The sequence below is a fragment of the Ranitomeya variabilis genome, chromosome 5, assembly GCF_051348905.1.
Source record: "Ranitomeya variabilis isolate aRanVar5 chromosome 5, aRanVar5.hap1, whole genome shotgun sequence".
Taxonomy (NCBI): domain Eukaryota; kingdom Metazoa; phylum Chordata; class Amphibia; order Anura; family Dendrobatidae; genus Ranitomeya; species Ranitomeya variabilis.
Window position 1 is genome coordinate 559,595,784 of NC_135236.1, and position 23,565 is coordinate 559,619,348.

Below are 23,565 nucleotides of genomic sequence, written 5' to 3' on the forward strand. Positions count from 1 at the left end.
ATCGCAGCATGCTGCAATTTCCCTCGGATCCTGAATACGGTGGAGAAAATATCGGATGATGGGAGCTGCACCATAGGTGCATTGGGCCGAGTGCTATGCGATTTTTTATCGCATAGCACTCGTCCGTATTACGGTCTAGTGTGACCCCGGCCTTATCCTGGGAACGGTGCTCTGAAACATGCTTACAGAATAAAGCATGCGTGACTACTTCTCCATTCATTCTCTTTGGGGTTACCACAGATAGCCTTCTGATTTCTGCAACAGTCCCATATAGAAAAAAGTGGTGTAGTGCATCATAACTTTGACGCCACATGCATATGTTGAGAATTTGGTCAGTATCTTAAATCAGTATTTGTAAGCCAAAACCAGGAGTGGGTGATAACTGCAAGAAGTGGTGACGTGTTTCTATTATACATTTTCTCCGATCGTCCCACTCCGGGTTTTGGCTTACAAATATTGATGTAAAAAACTGATCAAATACTGAATGTGTGAATGTGGCCTTAATGTTTGGAATAATCATTTAGGTTTTAATTTAATTAAAGTGTTTTATTCTTTTCATCTTTAAAACTGATAAACTTTTTCTCTGCTCCGTTGCAATATTGTTCTGATACATGTCATGCAGCCTATAAATCTGATCATAGCACAGGCAGCTATATGTGAAGTAATCAGGGACGACAGGGAACATCTGGAATAAAACTATGCTTTGTTCTGAGTGGAATATGCATTGATACATAAATAATAAACGTAAAACAGACACGACATGTTACCACGTGGCAAACATGGCTAAGTGCAGTACAATGCAAATCAGTGCAGGGAAAATCTATAGCGAAATCCATTTGAAGAATCTGTGTAGTTTGCAAGCCTTTCCACCATGTGCTGTCATTGCCATAAAAAGTTTTAATATGGTTGTCTAGTCATGAAAAAAAAATTATGAAATCAGTTTAGAATGGTATGAAATAAAAAAGTCACATGACTCATCTCCTGCATTTCCAAGTTTGATGCTTCCCGATCTGATGCCAGTCTTTATATTTCCAACTGTGGCTGACTCTTATGTCAGCCACAGAATGTGATGTGGTGGGCATTACGGAAACCTGGCTGGGGGAGCTGCGGCAATGTAGAGTCAGTATGGTTAAATGTACATGGGGAAATAATAATGGAAAGCTGCTAATTGGAGTTTGCTACAAGCCTCCTAAGGCCGGAGAGGAATAAGGACGAGTGCTATGCAAGAAAAAATCACATAGTACTTGGACCAAAGTTAATCTATGGGGCAGCTCACATCACCGTTTTTTTCTCGGCTGTATTATATGTGCGAGTGAAATCGCAGCATGCTGCGATTTCACACGTATATCGGCCGAGACTCGCCAATGAAAGTCTATGGGTGCATGAAAAACATGGGTCATCAGTGTGACTTGTGAGAAATACGCACCGGTGTCATTTAGAAAAGAAGGTAATTCAGTGCGGTGTAATGTAAAATCACACTGACAGGTTAAAATAGAATAGATAAAATAAATGTCTACACACAGTATAGATATATATGTATATATAAAGACTTTTGTGACCAAAAGTTTGGACACACCTTCTCATTTAAAGATTTTTCTGTATTTTCATGACTATGAAAATTGTACATTCACACTGAAGGCATCAAAACTATGAATTAACACATGTGGAATTATCTACTTAACAAAAAAGTGTGAAACAACTGAAATTATGTCTTATATTCTAGGTTCTTCAAAGTAGCCACCTTTTGCATTGATGACTGCTTTCCACACTTTTGGTATTCTCTTGATGAGCTTCACGAGGTAGTCACCGGGAATGGTCTTCCAACAATCTTGAAGGAGTTCCCAGAGATGCTTAGCACTTGTTGGCCATTTTGCCTTCACTCTGCCTTTTGCCAGGCCCTTACACAGCCTGGAGGTGTGTTTGCAGTCAATGTCCTGTTGAAAAATAAATGATGGTCCAACTAAACGCAAACCGGATGGAATAGCATGCTACTGCAAGATGCTGTGGTAGCCATGCTGGTTCAGTATGCCTTCAATTTTGAATAAATCCCCAACAGTGTCACCAGCAAAGCACCCCCACACCATCACACCTCCTCCTCCATGCTTCACACACCTTTTCTGCGTCGCTCAAAGACACAGTGGTTGGAACCAAAGATCTCAAATTTGAACTGATCAGACCAAAGCACAGATTTCCACTGGTCTAATGTCCATTCCTTGTGTTCTTTAGCCCAAACAAGTCTCTTCTGCTTGTTGCCTGTCCTTAGCAGTGGTTTCCTAGCAGCTATTTTACCATGAAGGCCTGCTGCACAAAGTCTCCTCTTAACAGTTGTTGTAGAGATGTGTCTGCTGCTAGAACTCTGTGTGGCATTGACCTGGTCTCTAATCTGAGCTGCTGTTAACCTGCGATTTCTGAGGCTGGTGACTCAAACTTATCCTCAGAAGCAGAGGTGACTCTTGGTCTTCCTTTCCTGGGGCAGTCCTCATGTGAGCCAGTTTCTTTGTAGCGCGTGATGGTTTTTGCCACTGCACTTGGGGACACTTTCAAAGTTTTCTCAATTTTTCGGATAACTGATCTTCATTTGTTAAAGTAATGATGGCCACTCATTTTTCTTTACTTACCTGTTTTTTTCTTGCCATAATACAAATTCTAACAGTCTATTCAGTAGGACTATCAGCTGTGTATCCACCAGACTTCTGCACAACACGACTGATGGTCCTAACCCCATTTATAAGGCAAGAAGTCCCACTTATTAAACCTGACAGGGCACACCTGTGAAGTGAAAACCATTCCTGGTGACTACCTCTTGAAGCTCATCAAGAGAATGCCAAGAGTATGCAAAGCAGTCATCAAAGCAATAGGTGGCTACTTTGAAGGACCTAGAATATAAGACATAATTTCAGTTGTTTCACACTTTTTTGTTAAGTTTATAATTCCACATGTGTTAATTCATAGTTTTGATGCCTTCAGTGTGAATGTACAATTTTCATAGTCATGAAAATACCGAAAAATCATTAAATGAGAAGGTGTGTCCAAACTTTTGCTCTTATTTGGATATATATATCTATCTATATATTCATCCAAGGGTCACTTCCGTTTGTCTGTTTGTCACGGAAATCCCACGTCGCTGATTGGTTGCGGCCTGCCGCGACCAATCAGCGACGGGCACAGTCCGGCCGCGAATTCACCCTTCTCTACTCCCCTCCAGTCAGTGCCCCCTCCCTATTGCCCTCCAGTCAGTGTCCCCATAGCGGTTTAGCAGTCCGTTAAATGGACTGCGTTACACCACGGCATAACGCGGTGTAACGCAGTCCATTAACGCTGCTATTTACCCTGTGTGACCAACTTTTTACTATTGATGCTGCCTATGGAGCATCAATAGTAAAAAGATCTAATGTGAAAAATAATAAAAAAAATAAAAAATCATTATATTCTCACCTTCCGGCACCTTTCCCGCTCCTCGCAACACTCCGGCTTTTTTTAACAGGGATATTGTGCCCACATTGCTATGCAGTATACTATGTGGACTGTGTTATATACTACGTCGGCTGCGTGATATACTGCATGGGCTGTGTTATATACTATGTGGGCTGTGTTATATACTACGTGGACTGTGCTATATACTACGTGGCTGTGTTATATACTATGTGGACTGTGCTATATACTGCATGGGCCATGTTATATACTGCGTGGGCTGTGCTATATACTACTATACATATTCTAGAATACCCGATTGCATTAGAATCGGGCCACCATCTAGTATATATATATATATATATATATATATATATATATATATATATATATATATATATATATATATATATATATACTGCTAAAAAAAATAAAGGGAACACTTAAACAACAGAATATAACACTGAGTAAATCAAACTCCTGTGAAATCAAACTGTCCACTTGGGAAGAAACACACTGTTTGACAATCAATTTCACATGCTGTTGCGCAAATGGAATAGACAACAGGTGGAAATTATTGGCAATTATTAAGACACACTCAATAAAGGAGTGGTTCTGCAGGTGGGGACCACAGACCACATCTCAGTACCAATGCTTTCTGGCTGATGTTTTGGTCACTTTTGAATATTGGCTGTGCTTTCACACTTGGCACATCGATGCAAGCTGTGGCAAGAAGGTTTGCTGTGTCTGTCAGCATAGTGTCCAGAGATTGGAGGCGCTACTAGGAAAAAGGCTAGGAGATGTGGAGGTGGCCATAGGAGGGCAACAACCCAGCAACAGGACTGCTACCTCAGCCGTTGTGCAAGGAGGAACAGGAGGAGCACTGCCAGAGCCCTGCAAAATGAGCTCCAGCAGGCCACAAATGTGCATGTGTCTGCACAAATGGTTAGAAACCGACTCAATGATCATGGTCTGAGTGCCTGACGTCCATGGATGGGGGTTGTGCTCACAGCCCAACACCGTGCATTTGCCACAAAACACCAGTATTGGCAAATTCGCCATTGGCGCCCTGTGCCCTTCACAGATGAAAGCAGCTTCACACTGACCACATGTGACAGACGTGACAGAGTCTGGAGATGCCATGGAGAGTGATCTACTGTCTGCATCATCCTTCAGCATGACCAGTTTGGCAGTGGGTCAGTAATGGTGTGGGGTGGCATTTCTTTGGTGGGCCGCACAGCCCTCCATGTGTTTGTCAGAGGTAGCCTGACTGCCATTAGGTGCCAAGATGAGATCCTCAGTAGAGATGAGCGGTGTTCGAGTCGAACTGTTAGCCAATTTCAAATTCTAGCTGTTTTGGGCGGTGTTCGATTTGTTCGATGAACCCGAACAATTTGCTTAAAATTCGGCTGTTCGAGTTTCTGTTCGATAACTGTTCGTTCACCAAAAGCCTAGCTTGATTTGCACAATAAAAATGTTTATCATTGTTAATGGACTGTTTCAGTGTATTGGTGTGGGCGGGGGGGGGGGGGGGGGCAGGGGATAGATCTGTGCTGAAATAATGCCGATCTCCATTGTTTTTTTCTTTCCCGCATTTACAGAGGGGCGGTGCAGTCTCTTAGCCTATCAGCAGTGCGCAGACACACACAGCAATGTGCATGTGATGCAGACAAGCAAGGGCATGTGTCATTGGCTGTGTATGTCACATGTCACTCCTTGCCCAACAAGAACCAGCCATTTGCCCCGTCGTCACCATTTCCTCACTGCTGCAGCTTAGTGTTAGACGGCACCGCTGCTGCTGTGGGCGCTATACAGTCAGAGTCTTTTTTTGCCAGCGAATTTTCTGAGAGATAGGTTTAGGGCGTTGTGACTAGTTGTAATATCAGCCCTTTTCCGGGTAGGTTACAGCAGTTCATAGCACTGTTTGCCAGGCAGGTCTGAGCCAGTGCTGTGCAAGTGTAAGTCACAGCATTTGGTGTAATCTAGCTCAGCCAATCCTTTTGGGCTAGTAGCATTGTCTGATAGTCATCTGAGTAGCCCGCCTGTGAAGCTAGCTACACCGCCTGTGTATCTCAATTTTTACGGCATCTAACCCAGTAAATCGTTTTGGGGTTTGGGGCTTAGTAGCTTTGTCTGCACGTCAGCAGAGTAGCCCGCCTGTGAAACAAACTATACCGCCTGTGTATCTCTATTTTCACTGCATCTAATCCAGTTGATAGTTTTGGGCCTAGTAGCATTGTCTGCACGTCAGCAGAGCAGCCCGCCTGTGAAACAAACTATACCGCCTGTGTATCTCTATTTTCACTGCATCTAATCCAGTTGACAGTTTTGGGCCTAGTAGCATTGTCTGAACGTCAGCAGAGTAGCGCGCCTGTGAAGCAAGCTACACCGCCTGTGTATCTCAATTTTTACGGCATCTAACCCAGTAAATCGTTGTGGGGTTTTGCGCTTAGTAGTATTGTCTGCACATCAGCAGAGTAGCCCGCCTGTGAAACAAACTATACCGCCTGTGTATCTCTATTTTCACTGTATCTAATCCAGTTGACAGTTTTGGGCCTAGTAGCATTGTCTGCATTGGTAGAGCATTGAACAGCAAGGTGGATTGTTGCTGAAGGGGAGAAAAAAAAAATCTATAAATCTTCAGCTTAGCGAGTGTGAGCGAGCTGAGTGTGACCTGAGCGTAAGTGTGAACGGCGGTAAGTGTGACTTGTGATTCAGTGAAGAGGTATTTGGAAAGCCTTTAACAAATACCTGTGTGAATTGGTGTGAGTTGCGTTGCTGAATTGGGAGTAGCTTTATTCACAAGGTGTTAACTTAGGGTGGGGGCTCATAATTAAGGGGTTATAAGGGGCAGCTGTTTGGGGCTCATTTCCTTTTTGGTAGAGCATTGAACAGCAAGGTGGATTGTTGCTGAAGGGGAGAAAAAAAAATCTACAAATCTTCAGCTTAGCGAGTGTCAGCGAGTTGAGTGTGACCTGAGTGTAAGTGTGAACGGCGGTAAGTGTGACTTGTGATTCAGTGACTTTGGATTCAGGGAGTTTCCAAGGGAGGAATTGCTGTCTGTATTTTATTAATACTTTGTATTTATTTTTATTTAACGTTTCTGTCTGGTGCAATCCCCATTAGGAAATGTGCTCCACTATTGTTAACCCCTTCATGACCCAGCTTATTTTGACCTTAATGACCTGGCCATTTTTTGCAATTCTGACCAGTGTCCCTTTATGAGGTAATAACTCAGGAACAATTCAACGGATCCTAGTGATTCTGAGAATGTTTTTTCGTGACATATTGGGCTTCATGATAGTGGTAAAATTTCTTTGATATTACCTGCGTTTATTTGTGAAAAAAACAGAAATTTGGCGAAAATTTTTAAAATTTTGCAATTTTCCAACTTTGAATTTTTATGCAATTAAATGACAGTGATATGTCACACAAAATACTTAATAAGTAACATTTCCCACATGTCTACTTTACATCAGCACAATTTTGGAACCAAAATTTTTTTTTGTTAGGGAGTTATAAGGGTTAAAAGTTGACCAGCAATTTCTCATTTTTACAACACCATTTTTTTTTAGGGACCACATCTCATTTGAAGTCATTTTGAGGGGTCTATATGATAGAAAATACCCACGTGTGACACCATTCTAAAAACTGCACCCCTCAAGGTGCTCAAAACCACATACAAGAAGTTTATTAACCCTTCAGGTGTTTCACAGGAATTTTTGGAATGTTTAAATAAAAATGAACATTTAACTTTTTTTCACACAAAATTTACTTCAGCTCCAATTTGTTTTATTTTACCAAGGGTAACAGGAGAAAATGGACCTGAAAAGATGTTGTACAATTTGTCCTGAGTACGCCGATACCCCATATGTGGGGGTAAACCACTGTTTGGGCGCATGGGAGAGCTCGGAAGGGAAGGAGCGCCGTTTGACTTTTCACTGCAAAATTGACAGGAATTGAGATGGAACGCCATGTTGCGTTTGGAGAGCCACTGATGTGCTAAAACATTGAAACCCCCCCACAAGTGACACCATTTTGGAAAGTAGACCCCCTAAGGAACTTATCTAGAGGTGTAGTGAGCACTTTGATGCACCAAGTGCTTCACAGAAGTTTATAATGCAGAGCCGTAAAAATAAAACAAAAATTTTTTCCCACAAAAATTATTTTTTAGCCCCCAGTTTTGTATTTTCCCGAGGGTAACAGGAGAAATTGGACCCCAAGAGTTGTTGTCCAATTTGTCCTGAGTACGCTGATACCCCATATGTGGGGGGAACCACTGTTTGGGCGCAAGGGAGGGCTCGGAAGGGATGGAGCGCCATTTGGAATGCAGACAGATGGAATGGTCTGCAGGCGTCACATTGCGTTTGCAGAGCCCCTAATGTACCTAAACAGTAAAAAAAAAACACAAGTGACACCATTTTGGAAAGTAGACCCCCTAAGGAACTCATCTAGAAACTTATCTAGATGTTTTGTGAGAGTTTTGATTCCTCAAGTGTTTCACTACAGTTTATAACGCATAGCCATGAAAATAAAAAAATAAAAATTTCCCCAAAAAATTATTTTTTAGCCCCCAGTTTTGTATTTTCCCAAGGGTAACAGGAGAAATTGGACCCCAAAAGTTGTTGCCCAATTTGTCTTGAGTACACTGATACCCCATATGTGGAGGGAACCACCGTTTGGGCACATGGGGGGGCTCGGAAGTGAAGGAGCGCCATTTGGAATGCAGACTTAGATGGAATGGCCTGCAGGCATCACATTGCATTTGCAGAGGCCCTAATGTACCTAAACAGTAGAAACCCCCCACAAGTGACACCGTTTTGGAAAGTAGACCCCCTAAGGAACTCATCTAGATGTGTTGTGAGAGCTTTGAACCCCCAAGTGTTTCACTACAGTTTATAACGCAGAGCCGTGCAAATAAAAAATATTTTTTTTTCCACAAAAATTATTTTTTAGCCCCCAGTTTTGTATTTTCCCAAGGGTAACAGGAGAAATTGGACCCCAAAAGTTGTTCTCCAATGTGTTCCGAGTACGCTGATACCCCATATGTTGGGGTAAACCCCTGTTTGGGCGCACGGGAGAGCTCGGAAGGGAAGGAGCACTGTTTTACTTTTTCAACGCAGAATTGGCTGAAATTGAGATCGGACGCCATGTCGCGTTTGGAGAGCCCCTGATGTGCCTAAACAGTGGAAACCCCCCAATTATAACTGAAACCCTAATCCAAACACACCCCTAACACTAATCCCAACAGTAACCCTAACCACACCTCTAACCCAGACACACCCCTAACCCTAATCCCAACCCTATTCCCAACCGTAAATGTAATCCAAACCCTAACCCTAACTTTAGCCCCAACCCTAACTGTAGCCTTAACCCTAGCCCCAACCCTAGCCCCAACCCTAACCATAGCCCTAGCCCTAACCCTAGCCCTAACCCTAGCCCTATACCTAATGGGAAAATGGAAATAAATACATTTTTTAAATTTTTGAATTTTTCCGTAATTAAGTAGGTGATGAAGGGGGGTTTGATTTACTTTTATAGCGTTTTTTTAGCGGATTTTTATGATTGGCAGCCGTCACACACTGAAAGAAGCTTTTTATTGCAAAAAATATTTTTTGCGTTACCACATTTTGAGAGATATAATTTTTCCATATTTGAGTCCACAGAGTCATGTGAGGTCTTGTTTTTTGCTGGACGAGTTGACGTTTTTATTGGTAACATGCTCGGGCACGGGAGATTTTTTGATCGCTTTTTATTCCGATTTTTGTGAGGCAGAATGACCAAAAACCAGCTATTCATGAATTTCTTTTGGGGGAGGCGTTTATACCATTCCGCGTTTGGTAAAATGGATAAAGCAGTTTTATTCTTTGGGTCAGTACGAATACAGCGATACCTCATTTATATCATTTTTTTATGTTTTGGTGCTTTTATACGATAAAAACTATTTTATAGAAAAAATAATTATTTTGGCATCGCTTTATTCTGAGGACTATAACTTTTTTAATTTTTCGCTGATGATGCTGTATTGTGGCTCGTTTTTTGCGGGACAAGATGACGTTTGCAGCGGTACCATGATTATTTATATCCGTCTTTTTGATTGTGTGCTACTCCACTTTTTGTTTGGCGGTATGAGAATAAAGCGTTGTTTTTTGCCTCGGTTTTTTTTTTTTTTACGGTGTTCACTGAAGGGGTTAACTAGTGATACAGTTTTATAGGTAGGGTTGTTACGGATGCGCCGATACTAAATATGTGTACTTTTATTGTTTGTTTTTTTTATTTAGATATAGAAATGTATTTATGGGAATATATATATTTTTTTTTCTTTATTTAGGAATTTTTTTTTTCTTTTTTTTTTTACACATGTGGGAATTTTTTTTTTTTACTTTATCCCAGGGGGGACATCACAGATCGATGATCTGACAGTTTGCACAGCACTCTGTCAGATCACAGCTTACCAGCGCCTGCACGGCACCCGGAAGTGATCCCTGCAGGACCCGGATGCAGCCCCGCTGCCATTTTGGATCCGGGGCCTGCAGGGATAGGAGGTAAGAGACCCTCGCAGCAATGCGATCACATCGCGTTGCTCCGGGGGTCTCAGGGAAGCCCGCAGGGAGCCCCCTCCCTGCGCGATGCTTCCCTGTACCGTCGGCACACCGCGATCAGTTTTGATCGCAGTGTGCCGGGGGTTAATGTGTCGGGGGCGGTCCGTGACCGCTCCTGGCACATAGTGCCGGATGTCAGCTGCGATAGGCAGCTGACACCCGGCCGCGCTCCCCCCGTGAGCGCGGCCGATTGTGCTGGATGTACTATTCCGTCCTTGGGAATTAGGGCCCACCCCACATGGACGGAATAGTACGTCCAATGGCAGAAAGGGGTTAATGGGGATAAATGTAAGGTCATGCACTTGGGTAGAAGTAATAAGATGTATAACTATGTGCTTAATTCTAAAACTCTGGGCAAAACCGTCAATGAAAAAGACCTGGGTGTATGGGTGGATGACAAACTCATATTCATTGGCCAGTGTCAGGCAGCTGCTACAAAGGAAGGAATTTTTTTCCCCATGGTGGAGTTACTCTTTGCCACATGGGGTTTTTTTGCCTTCCCCTGGATCAACATGTTAGGGCATGTTAGGTTAGGCTATGGGTTGAACTAGATGGACTTACAGTCTTCCTTCAACCTTAATAACTATGTAACTATGTAACTATGTAACAAAGGCAAATAAAATAATGGGATGTATTAAAAGAGGCATAGATGCTCATGAGGAGAACATAATTTTACCTCTATACAAGTCACTAGTTCGACCACACTTAGAATACTGTGCACAGTTCTGGTCTCCGATGTATAAGAAAGACATAGCTGAACTAGAACAGGTGCAGAGAAGAGCGACCAAGGTTATTAGAGGACTGGGGGGTCTGCAATACCAAGATAGGTTATTACACTTGGGGCTGTTTAGTTTGGAAAAACAAAGACTAAGGGTATGTCTCCACGTTCAGGATGGCCGGCGGGATCGCCGCAGCGGCGAAGCCGCTCGGCGCTAAGCCCCGCCCCCTTTCTGGGACGCGATCATGCCGGATGTGTTAACTCTTCACATCCGGGATGATCGCTCTGTCCCATAGGGCCCTGTGATATGCCTTGCGGGGACGCTGCGTCCCCGCAAGGTGTACGGACATGCTGCGATCTGAAAAGACGCGCAGCATGTCCGGAGTCGCAGGGCCGCCGCGTGCGGGTTTCCACGCATAGTGGAGACGGGATTTCATAAAATCCCCTCCACTATGCTGGAACATCTGGACGCTGCTTTTTTGACGCTGCAGCTCTGCGCAGCGTCAAAAAAGCAGCGTTTCCTGACCGTGGAAACATACCCTAAGGGGTGATTTTATTTTAATGTATAAATATATGAGGGGACAGTACAAAGACCTTTCTGATGATCTTTTTAATCATAGACCTGAGACAGGGACAAGGGGGCATCCTCTACGTCTGGAGGAAAGAAGGTTTAAGCATAATAACAGATGCGGATTCTTTACTGTAAGAGCAGTGAGACTATGGAACTCTCTGCCGCATGATGTTGTAATGAGTGATTCATTACTTAAATTTAAAAGGGGACTGGATGCCTTTCTTGAAAAGTATAATGTTACAGGGTATATATACTAGATTCCTTGATAAGGCGTTGATCCAGGGAGTCGGGAAGGAATTTTTTTCCCCAATGTGGAGCTTACTCTTTGCCGCATGGTTTTTTTTTTGCCTTCCTCTGGATCAACATGTTAGGGCATGTTAGGTTAGGCTATGGGTTGAACTAGATGGACTTAAAGTCTTCCTTCAACCTTAATAACTATGTAACTATGTAACTATGTAGCAGAGTAGCCCGCCTGTGAAGCTAGCTACACCGCCTGTGTATCTCAATTTTTACGGCATCTAACCCAGTAAATCGTTTTGGGGTTTTGCGCTTAGTAGCAGTGTCTGCACGTCAGCAGAGTAGTCCGCCTGTGAAACAAACTATATCGCCTGTGTATCTCTATTTTCACTGCATCTAATCCAGTTGATAGTTTTGGGCCTAGTAGCATTGTCTGCACGTCAGCAGAGTAGCCCGCCTGTGAAGCTAACTACACCGCCTGTGTATCTCAATTTTTACGGCATCTAACCCAGTAAATCGTTTTGGGCTTAGTAGCATTGTCTGCACGTCAGCAGAGTAGTCCAACTGTGAAGCTAGCTACACCGCCTGTGAATTTCTATTTTCACTGCATCTAATCCAGTTGATAGTTTTGGGCCTATTACCACAGTTTGGCCACTCAGTTCTGCTCGGTTGTTGTGCCAACAACTTCAGATACAGAGTTGCCAATTAAGCACCAAAATGAGTGGCAAAAGGCCTGCTGCTGGTGGAAAGGGGAATAGGCGTGTTGGAAAGGGAAAAAAAGGTTGTGTCCGTGGGGTAGGTGGTAAAGCAACAGTAACATCTGCAGAAGAAAGACCATCTTCCAGCCAAAGTAAGATGTCTACTTCTTTTCGTGGACAATCTGATATGATCCCTTTCTTACGACCATCACTACAAGCATCGCCAAAAATTCCAGATGAGGCACAAAAACAGCAGGTGCTTGAACGGATATCAAGTGCTCGTTCAAGTGGGCTCTCCTCCATGTCAACTTCAAAATCACAACTACTCCAGTCCTCAGAGTTGTCACCCCAATCGCACTTGCTTCCTCACAGCTCCCAAGTCTCCAGCTGCCCATCTGAGCATGGGGTAGCACACATGGTTGAGTCTGTAGAGCTGTTTACGCATACTATAGCCTGGGAATCAGAGGTCTGCTCGAGAGCTTCTGTGAATCCAGACGAGGAAATGATCTGCACTGATGCCCAGAATCTCTGTGAGTCGGATCCAGGCCCAGATGAAGAAGTTTTGAGCATAATGTAGACCCTCGTTCCCAAACTGTAACTCCTGTTGGTGGAGACAATGAGGAAGATGATGATGAGACTGAGATACCTGATTGGAACGAAAACTTGACTTTTCGGTCAGGGCAGGAAGAGGTTGGCTCTGAGGATGACGGGTGTGAGAATACACAGGATGACGAGGTTGTAGACCCAACTTACTGTCAACCCCCAGTCCGCCAGTCCATGAGGTCAGCAGAGGAGGTGGATGAGGATGCTAGTGACGAGTCTGATGACAAGGTAACGGTGCGCCTTCCTGGACAGAGCCGGAGTACTGGAAGCACGTCAACAACTGCATCCTCAACCCCAATTGTGCCTCAGACCAGAAGTCGTGGGGGCTCTTCAGGTCGCACGTGCTCTAAGCCTTGCATACCCTGGGAATTTTTTGACATCGCAAAGCATGACCCAACTCATGTTGTCTGTAAGATTTGTCAACAAAATTTCAGTAGAGGCCAAATAATCACTAGCTTGAGTACTTCATGCATGAACCGTCACATGGATATGAGGCATAAGTTGCAGTAGGAAGCTCACTGTGCTACAATGCGGCCTAGTGGGCCGGGTCAACCACCGTCTGCCCCATCAAGTGCATCCGCGTCCTCTTCATCCTCTGTGACTGTGGGAACAGCAATCGCACATGGTTTTGGAAGCAGACCTTCCACCTCTTTACCCGCAACAGCCACTGTGATTGGCAGGTCGTCAGGACATTTGCAAGTGGAAACACCTGCTGGTGTTGAGCGCTCTCCGACATCGACACCACATTTTGATCAAGGCAACATAACATCTCCACCTGCACCTTCCTCACAGACCAGCAGTTTGCCGTGGACACCCTACTCAACTCCGTCTAAGCACGGCAGCCAGCCCTCAGTCCCTCAGATATGGACAAGTAAAAGACCATTTCCTCCTAGCCATGACAAAGCTAAGAGGTTGAATTTCTCCATCTGCAAGCTGTTGGCTACAGAAATGCTGCCTTTCGCCTGGTGGACACAGAGGATTTTCGAGACCTTATGTCCGTCGCAGTGCCCCAGTAGCAGATGCCCAGTCGCCACTACTTCTCAAAGAAATCTGTGCCTGCACTACACCAGCATGTCGCACACAACATCACCGCTTCCTTGAGAAACTGTGTGTGTGACAGGGTGCATTTCACCCCAGACACTTGGATGAGTAGACATGGACAGGGGCATTACATGTCGGTGACTGGGCACGGGGTAACTACGGCGACATCAGGAGAAGGGGCTGCTGTCCAAGTCTTGCTATCCCCACGAGTTGCTCGTCGATCCTCTGTATCTAGAAGTTCCTCCACTGCTTCTGCCTCCTCAACCTCCTCTCGGTCCTCCACCTGCACCCAAAGCCTGCCTGGTAATGCCAACCGCGTTCTAACTGTGCAGAAGGAATCCTGCACACCTCCTCACTATGCTGTCACCAGCGCTCAACGGCATCAGGCAGTGTTTACATTGAAATGTCTGTGAAATGTGAGTCACACAGCTGAGGAGTTGTGGTCAGCTCTGGAGACCGAGTTCCATCAATGGTTGTCTCCACTCAACCTGCAGCCAGGGAAGGCCGTGTGCGACAATGCTGCAAACCTGGGTGCGGCCCTTCGCCGGGGCAATGTCACACACGTGCCTTGTATGGCTCACGTTTTGAACCTGGTTGTCCAGCAATTTTTATCCCACTATCCCGGACTAGATGGGCTTCTGCAGAGGGCACGGTCGCTGTGTGCTCACTTCCGCCGTTCGCATCCCGCAGCTCGACGACTTGCATCTCTACAGAAGTCGTTGGGCCTGCCAGTTCACCGGCTGAAATGCGATGTGCCCACATGGTGGAATTCAACTCTGCACATGTTGCAGCGACTGTGGCAGCACCGACGAGCCCTGGTGCAATACATTATGACATATAGCCTGGGCCAACGAGATCAAGAGGTGGGGCAAAACACGCTGCAGGAGTGGTCTCAGATCAGGGACCTATGCACCCTTCTGCACAGTTTTGAAATAGCAACGAAGATGTTTAGTGCTGACGATGCCATTATCAGCATTACCATTCCGGTGATTTACATGCTGGAGCACACCTTACAGTGTTCGGAGTCAGGTGGTGGAACAGGAGGAGTCGTATGCGGAAGGGATCATATCTCCAAGGTCAAGAGAGTTGGCAGCACCAAGGCGGCTGGCATTGGAGGCTGGGGGAGAGGGATTACCGAGGGCGCATGGTAGCAGCCAAACTGTTGAGGAAGGTGCAGGAGGCGAGGAAGAAGTGGAGGACGAACTGGTGCTGGGCATGGAAGACTCATCAAATGAGGGAGACCTTGATCAAATTTCTGTTGTGCGAGGTTGGGGGGAGAGGGCAGATGATGGAAGCATGATTCTCACCTCGCCACCACCAAGACAACAAGGACTTGGTCCTCCTGGATGCGCAAGACACATGAGTGCCTTCTTGCTGCACTACCTGCAACATGACCCTCGGATTGTCAGAATCCGAAGTAATGCCGACTACTGGGTTGCCACACTCTTAGATCCCTGGTACAAAAGCAAAATTGGCGAAATAATTCCTGCCATAGAAAGGGATTCACGCATGCAGGAGTATCAGCAGAGACTGTTACAGAATCTAACATCTGCTTTTCCACAAAACACTAGTGGTGCACATAGTGAATCTCTGAGTTCTAACTTGCCAACCGTGGGACTATCGAGTCATCACTCAAACCGTAACAGTAACATCGTATCTGGTGGTAACAGCAATTTTTTCCAATCGTTTCAAGATTTTTTTAGACCATCCTTTGCAAGGCCACAGGAGACAAGAAGGCTGACGCACAGCCAACGCCTAGAGAGGATGGTACAAGAGTATCTCCAAGCTAACATCGATGCCAAGACTGTGGTACTGGACCCTTGCTCATTTTGGGCTTCCAATCTTGAAAAATGGCCTGAGCTCGCCACTCACACCTTGGAGATCTTGTCGTGCCCCGCAGCCAGCTTTCTCTCTGAACGTGTGTTCAGCGCTGCTGTTGGTGTGCTGACAGATAAGCGCACGCGGCTGTCCAGTGACAATGTAGACAGACTAACTTTCATCAAGATGAACAAATCCTAGATCCGCAAGGACTTTTCTACCCCTGTGTCATCTTGGGGAGATTAAAAGCTTGATGATTTTTGAAAATCACCTCACCAACCGTTTTAAAAAATTCTGGCGAAATTGATGCCACTTAAGTGGTGTCTGTGGCCGAATTTTTGGAAAAAAAGGAGACTCTTTGATTTAGTCTCCTTGCTGAGTTTTACATGACGTTGCCATAGTCAATTCCAGGTGGGTGGGGTCATCTGCAGAGTTGTTTACTCATACTATGGTCTGGGATTCAGAGGTCTGCTCCAAAGCTTCAGTGTCGTCAGCAGAGTAGTCCAGCCATCCACCGCCTGTTTACCTAAGTACTATGTTTAACAGCATCTGGCCCAGGAAATCCTTTGGGGCCTAGTAGAATTTGGTGCTACTCAGCAGCGTACTTCACCCATGAAGCAAGCTACACCGCTTGTTTACCTAACTACTATTTTGTAACGGCATCTAGCCCAGGAAATCCTTTTGGGCTTAGTAGAATTTGGTGCAACTAAGCAGCGTACCCCACCCATGAAGCAAGCTACACCACCTGTTTACCTAACTACTATTTTGTAATGGCATCTAGCCCAGGAAATCCTTTTGGGCCTAGTAGAATTTAGTGCTACTCAGCAGCGTACCCCACCCATGAAGCAAGCTACATCGCCTGTTGATTTAATTACTAATTTTTAACTGATCTAGCCCAGGAAATCGTTTTGTACCTAATAGCATTTTGTGCTACTCATCAGAGTACCCCACCTATGAAGCAAGCTACACCGCCTGTTTACCTAACTACTATTTTTTAATGGCATTTGGCCAAGGAAATCCTTTTGGGCCTAGTAGCAATCTCTGCTACTCAGCAGAGTACCTCACCCAAGAAGCAAGCTACACCGCCTTCTTTCTTTCTTTCTCAATCTAACCCCTCGGCTCTGGGGTGTCCACTCTCCCTCCAGCTCTCTCCTTCTCACAGGTGGACTACCGCGTGTTTTCACACTGTGGCGAATCTTTTGGGCCCAGGCATAAGAAGTCGTCAAGGTAATGGATAATATGTGCCACCTTACAAACGTCGATGACGACACATTCGAGGAAGCAACTAAACGCCTCAAATAGTGAGCAGGATATGGAGCACCCCATGGGCAAACAGCGATCTATGTAGTATGCTCCTTCACAGAAGCAGCCCAATGGGAGGACCCTATTCGGCGGCACAGGTAGTAACCGGAACGCCCCCTCAATGTCTGTTTTGGCCATTAGGGTGCCCCTTCCCAACTTCTTGACCCACCAGATTGCATCGTCAAAGGAGGTACAGTACATAGTATTGTACTTGGTTCAGCGTCGATGTTGTCGTTTACTGACCTGCCTCTTGGATATGACAAATGGTGAATTAGTCTGAATGTATTGGGTTCATTTTTTGGCACAACTCCCAACGGAGGTACCACTACGTCTTCTAAGGAAAGTGTTCTGAATGGACCCGCCGCCATTCTAACTAAAGATATTTCTTTTTTTTTTTTTGTCAAGACGTCTGGGTGTTGGTAGAGTGAGTTTAGATTTTTACTCCAGCCTTTCTTAACTTTAGAAGGGCATGACATGCCTACATCTGTGTCTCCTCCTCCTTTTACTCCTCCACCTCTTTTCTTTTCACATGACTATGTGTAGTTGTGACTTTTCCATGTGTTTGTTGTGTCTTCTGAGCAGTTTGTCAGCTTTTGGACACCTTTTAAGGTGTTTTCTATGTGTTTTCCATGTGTTTGTATGTGTTTGTGTTTGCCTGCCATTGGTTTCAATGGGGTTCGACGGTGTTCGTCGAACAGTTCGACGTACAGTTCGGCGAACATCTCCCTGTTCGACGAACCAAACCGAACTCGAACACTAGGGAGGTGGCTCATCTCTAATCCTCAGACCCCTTGTGAATCGCATAAATGTTTCATGAACAGTGATCCGTATGTCATCTGTGTGCAATGCGAGAATACGATTTCCTCTCATCAAAGTATGAGTGTGACATCCATATGTCATCCGTATGGCGAGATTTTCTTGCCGGCTTGCAAAATGGACATATTTATGGCCCCTTACCAGTGTGAGAATACAAGCCCCAAGCTGTCTGCTTTAGCACGGATGGTTGTCAAAAACGGGGGGACCCCATGCTAATATTTTAATTATTTATTTAAGATCCCTCTATTCTTGATAATCAGTCTTGCTGAGGCTGAGAGCTGCCACCCACAGCTGTCAGTTTTGCCTAGCTGGTTATCAAAAATTCAGGGGAAACCGCGCTGCTTATTTATTTATAGGGCAGGCGGCAGCTGTTGAATACTCCCATCAGCCGCCACCTGCTCTCACTGATATTAGTGGCAGCAGGTGTAGGCTGATGGGAGTGATAGTCCTATCAGCCAGTGCCTGCCTCCTCTTGCTGCTATCAGTAGAACATAATTACCAACATTCTCCCCTGCTAGCACTGATCTCAGTCCCAAGCATAAACAGTCGCACTCAGAATTTCTTCAGAATTGTGCCAAACAAGTGTTTTTTTATTTTCAAAACACACCAAAATAGAACAATTCACCGCAGTGTTGTAAGGTAACGTTTTGACCCGCTGGGTCTTTATCAAACCTTACTGAAAAAAACAAAAGAATTTACATGGTGTCAATCTTGTATGAGGAGACGAATAAAATACACAAATACGAAAATACAATGGCCCAATGTTAGGGGTCGAGTTCCCGCCTCTGCACAGGGGGAATCTCAGGCCATCTCCGCTGCAGTCTCCCATTCTTCTCCTGCCGCAGTGGAGCCTGCTCAGCAGAGATGTCGGTCCCAGCATCTCGCTCAGTCTGACTCTGTACAAAGGGTTACTGCTGCTTTTCCTGCTTCTGCCATTGAAGCCAGTGCTGGGCAGCGGCGAGCAGACGCTTCTGGGACTAAGTCCTGCTTTTCTCATTCTGAGCATGCCCAGAGTAAGATCTCTCAGTGGAGATCGAGGGTCACATGTTCAGATACTGCAGCTAAATCCATTGGTCCTCCAGGAAGGTCCTGAAGGTGCTCAGGCTCTGTAGCAGCCTCTCATTGGTCCTTCTAGGAAGGTCCTGTACTTGCTGCAGCTATTTAAGGCTCTCATGACCGCACGGCCATGCGCTAGTATTGATTCAGTTAAGTGCATGCGCCAGTGTGGTCACATTTATGTGTGTTCAGGGACTCGGCTGAAATAAGCCCCTAGAATGCCGGCACCTCCGGCGAGGAGATTGTATGTTTGTGTTGCCACACACTGCCATCAGCTCGGCAGTTGCTGGATACTCCTGTGAAGTCAACAGGGTTCCGCGTTTCTTAGTTGCCAAGGTCTCAGCTGCTGACTCGGGGCGTCCTCAGGCGCGGGCTCATAAGCCACCGAGGGTCAGAGTGAGATCTGGCACAGCGTCTCTGTGAAGTAACAGAGTTCGCTTCTACCTCCATAGAGGGCCACCATTTGCCAGCAGCAGGTCCTCTCCTGCACGGTGGACCCCGGGCTGCGAACGCACCAAATAATATCTCTCAATTAACTCGGTGCGTTCCACCAGCCCTAACACCCAATAAATAGAAAACAGACATGTAGATACAATAGTAGATGAGAGAGCAATATTCAGGGTCCCATGCGATATATGACGGTACTCTCCTGGAGAAGGTTCTAGATATTACAAATATCAAAAGTTGCAGTGGTGAAAATACAAATCATAGCATTAGCGATACAAAGATGATTGAGGAGAATGCTATAAACTAGCACACTTATGTGTGTCTATGCATATTGAACTATGTTCACAGAGGTTGCAGAGAAAAATGTCCACAGAATCATAGTAATATACTGGTGTCGCCCTGATGAATCACAGAGATCATACTGAGCGTAAGATGTAACGTAGCCTGGTGGTGGATATAAATTGCAGTTATACGGCAGTTGGTACTGACCTCATAGTAAAGAAATAGGAAGAGGGCATGTTCCCAGGAGAAGTACTGGAGTCCCGTTAGGGGCTGTAGGGAGGAAAGCCACAGGGATAAGTATAGGGTAGAGGCAAGCTGGAGCAGAGGAGTAGGTAAAAAAGAACATACCGACCTATTTGTGTGCTGCATCTGCAGTGGTGGTGTGTGGGAGCATGTTACTTGGCGCCCTAGATATGCTGGGCAACTGGAAGTATGGACGTCCGGAGAGCCGTATGCGCATGCGCAGTTGCGGACGGTGAATAAGAGGCTTAGAGCGCATATGAGAGGGAGAGAACTATGCGCAGGCGCGGTGTGAGCGCAGGCTGTCTGAGGGAGGAGAGCGCATCCTAGGCTTGTACTGCTCAATCCGCAGGCGCAGTGAAGGCGCTGGTATAGTGATGCTGTAGGGAAAAGTGTGCCTGCATTGAATTGTGCTGGGGCGCTGGGTGGTAAAAGGGGGAAGCTATCTGAGAGGGGGATGATATCTGAGAGGGGGATGAGAGCAGGTGGCTGACGGAGTGAGGGGTATTAGCTAGGAGGTAGAATGGCTAGATAAGTGGGTATGAAAGATGTTTAATGTGGAAAATGAAATAAAGGAAATAAGAGATAATAATAAAAAGAATGAAAAATGAAGCAAATAATGAAGTAAAATTTATTTGTGTGAGGAAATGAGGAAGAAATGAAATGGAACATGTGATGAAGAAGAGGCTGAGAATGATTGACGTGAATGCAATAAATGAAAATGAAAAAATGAAAAAATTAAAAAAAATTAAAAAATGAAATGAAAAATGAAAATGACAAAAGGAAAAAAACGAGAGAATTGAAAAATAAAAATAAAGCAAATGAAAAAAATGAATGAAATGGAGGTAAACTGAGACGAAAAATAAAAAAATAAATAAGCAAGTAAAAAAATTGAGTAAATAAAAATTAAAAAATAAAAATTAACAAATAAATAATAATGAAAAGATGAATGAAATGAAAACATGAAAAAAAAATGAAACTTTCTTAAAACAAGAAAAAAAGAAAAAAAAATGAAGAAAAATAAAAATAAAAATTAAAAATAAGGTAAAAATTCTATATAGTACTCACCCTTAGGAGAAGGCAGAAGACTAGTGTGTCTGAAAAACAAGATACAAGTTAGTCATGGAGAAGAAACGAGAACTGCATATCCACCACCCTATATAGGTATAGAGAAGAGTTACACACAATAACAAATAAGTCTGATAATCCCCACGCGGTATGGGAATGTTATTACTTTATAATGAGGTCCAGTTCCCTGTTGAGGCCTCTTGGGGCCAATATTTGAAGGGTGTAGATCCAGTAGGACTCTCTTTCTTTCAATAGTCTAATATGGTTTCCACCCCTTCGTGGCCTGTCCACTTGCTCTATGACTTGAAATCTCAGTTGCGAGACACTGTGATTAGCATTGATGAAGTGGTGAGGAATCGGGAGCCACGATTTCTTACAGCGTATAGTGGACTTATGACTAGCGATCCTGTCGCGTAAGTGCTGTGTAGTTTCACCTACATAGAGTAGGCCGCAAGGGCATTTTATGAGATACACAACGTAATTAGTGTCACACGTGTAAAAGTCTTTGATGTTATAACGTTTACCTGTATGTGGTTTATTTCGCTCCCCTTAATCACATTGGAGCAACAGGCGCAACTGAGGCAGGGGAATGTACCTTTGCGTTCTGTGCCAAGGAAAGTCTGTTTGGGTAGTCTGGAAAAACTACCTATGTCGGCCCTCACTAAGCTATCCCTGATGTTTTTTGGATGTCGCTTGCACATAAGTGCTGGAGTATGAAAGGCTTCGATATTGGGATAAGATTTAGTTAAGAGGGACCAATGTTTGTGGATGACATTGTATATTTTAGGCATTATGGGGTGATGTGTTTGTGGACAAATGTGACTCGTTCCTTAGTGGGGAGGGTTGGTGGAGTAGAGCGGGGTTCCAAGGCTCTTGCACTCTCTCTTAGAAGGTGTTGTTAGGGATATTGTCTGTTTTTAAATTCATCAGTCATCTCCCCCAGATGAGTAGGGATGAGGTCAGTGTCAGATACTATCCTCGTAATGCGTGTGAATTGCGAGCGTGGTAATCTGTTTTTAGTGGATGAAGGGTGGCAGCTGGTATAATGGAGAAGGTTGTTGGTATCAGTTGGTTTGGTGAAGATGTCAGTAGATAGTGTACCCCTCTCATTCTTGATCAGAAAGGTGTCCAAGAAGGAGATTTGTGACATATGCCAATTCAGAGTGAATTATAGTTCTGGTCTAATTGAATTGAGGTAATCCGTGAAAGACAATAAGTCCTCCGGGGTGCCCATCCAAAGGCAGAAAATGTCATCTATAAATCGAAACCAACATTTACTGTATTGTTTGAAAAGGGTGTTACTGTAGACATGTGATTGCTCAAAATCATCCATGCATGCATTAGCATACGCAGGCGCCACACTAGCGCCCATGGCGGTCCCGCGTATCTGTGAATAAAACTGATTACCAAACAGAAAATAGTTTTCCCTTAGTACTATGGATAAGAGGTCAATGCACAGTTGGGTGGAGTTGTTATTAAGATCTGAAGACTGAAGAAGCTTCCTGACTGCAGTGATGCCCAGGTCATGTTCAATAGAAGTAGAAATTTTACATAGTTATTAAGGTTGAAGGAAGACTGTAAGTCCATCTAGTTCAACCCATAGCCTAACCTAACATGCCCTAACATGTTGATCCAGGGGAAGGCAAAAAAAACCCATGTGGCAAAGAGTAACTCCACCATGGGGAACAAAAATTCCTTCCCGACTCCACATACGGCAATCAGACTAGTTCCCTGGATCAACGCCTTATCAAGGAATCTAGTGTATATACCCTGTAACATTATACTTTTCCAGAAAGGTATCCAGTCCCCTCTTAAATTTAATTAATGAATCACTATCTAGAAGTGTACAGACTTTTTAGGTCAAAGGTTACCAAAATACAATCAGAGGGTATGTTCATAAATTGACTAATAGAATTAAGGAAGTGTCCAGTGTCCAGAATGAATGATTGGGTTTTTTTGGTTAGTGGTGTGAGAATCTTTTCAAGAAAGATAGAAATTATTGGGCGACCGGGGGGATTCATAAGGGATTTGTGAACCTTAGCTAAGGTATAGAAGACCAGGGTGACAGGGTTTTGGTTCACTAGAAATGTAGCTGTTTTGGAGTCAATGGTGTTCAGGGCTAGGTGTTTCGTCAAAACTTGTATTTTAGACCTAATCACTGGAACTGGATCATGGGGAATTGGTTGGTATGTTGTAGTGTCAGAGAGTTGGCGAAGAATTTCATTGGTGTAGTCTGTGTAGTTTTGAACAACAATTGCCCCACCTTTGTCGGCGGGTTTTATTACAATATGTTTGTTATTTTTAAGGGACTCAATCGCCTGTTTTTCAATGGAGGTAATGTTGCGATGTGTAGGTAAAAAAACCTTTGTGGTGTTGGTCTAGAATTTGGCTAATGTCCCTGTGTATGAGATCAATGAAGGCCTCAGTAGCGTTAAAGGAACATGGGGGGTGGAAATTACTAGGACTACGTAAGCCCAGATTGGAAATAGATATTTCAGGAGCAGGGCTCCCCCCTGATGGAGGGACTCTGTTCCTTGTTGTTTCATGTTCAAGTCCAAAGTATGTCTTCAGACGAATGTTCCTATAAAAGTGTTGAAGGTCTTGGGACAATTGAAATTTGTCCCATGAGGGGGTGGAACAGAAGGATAGCCCCTG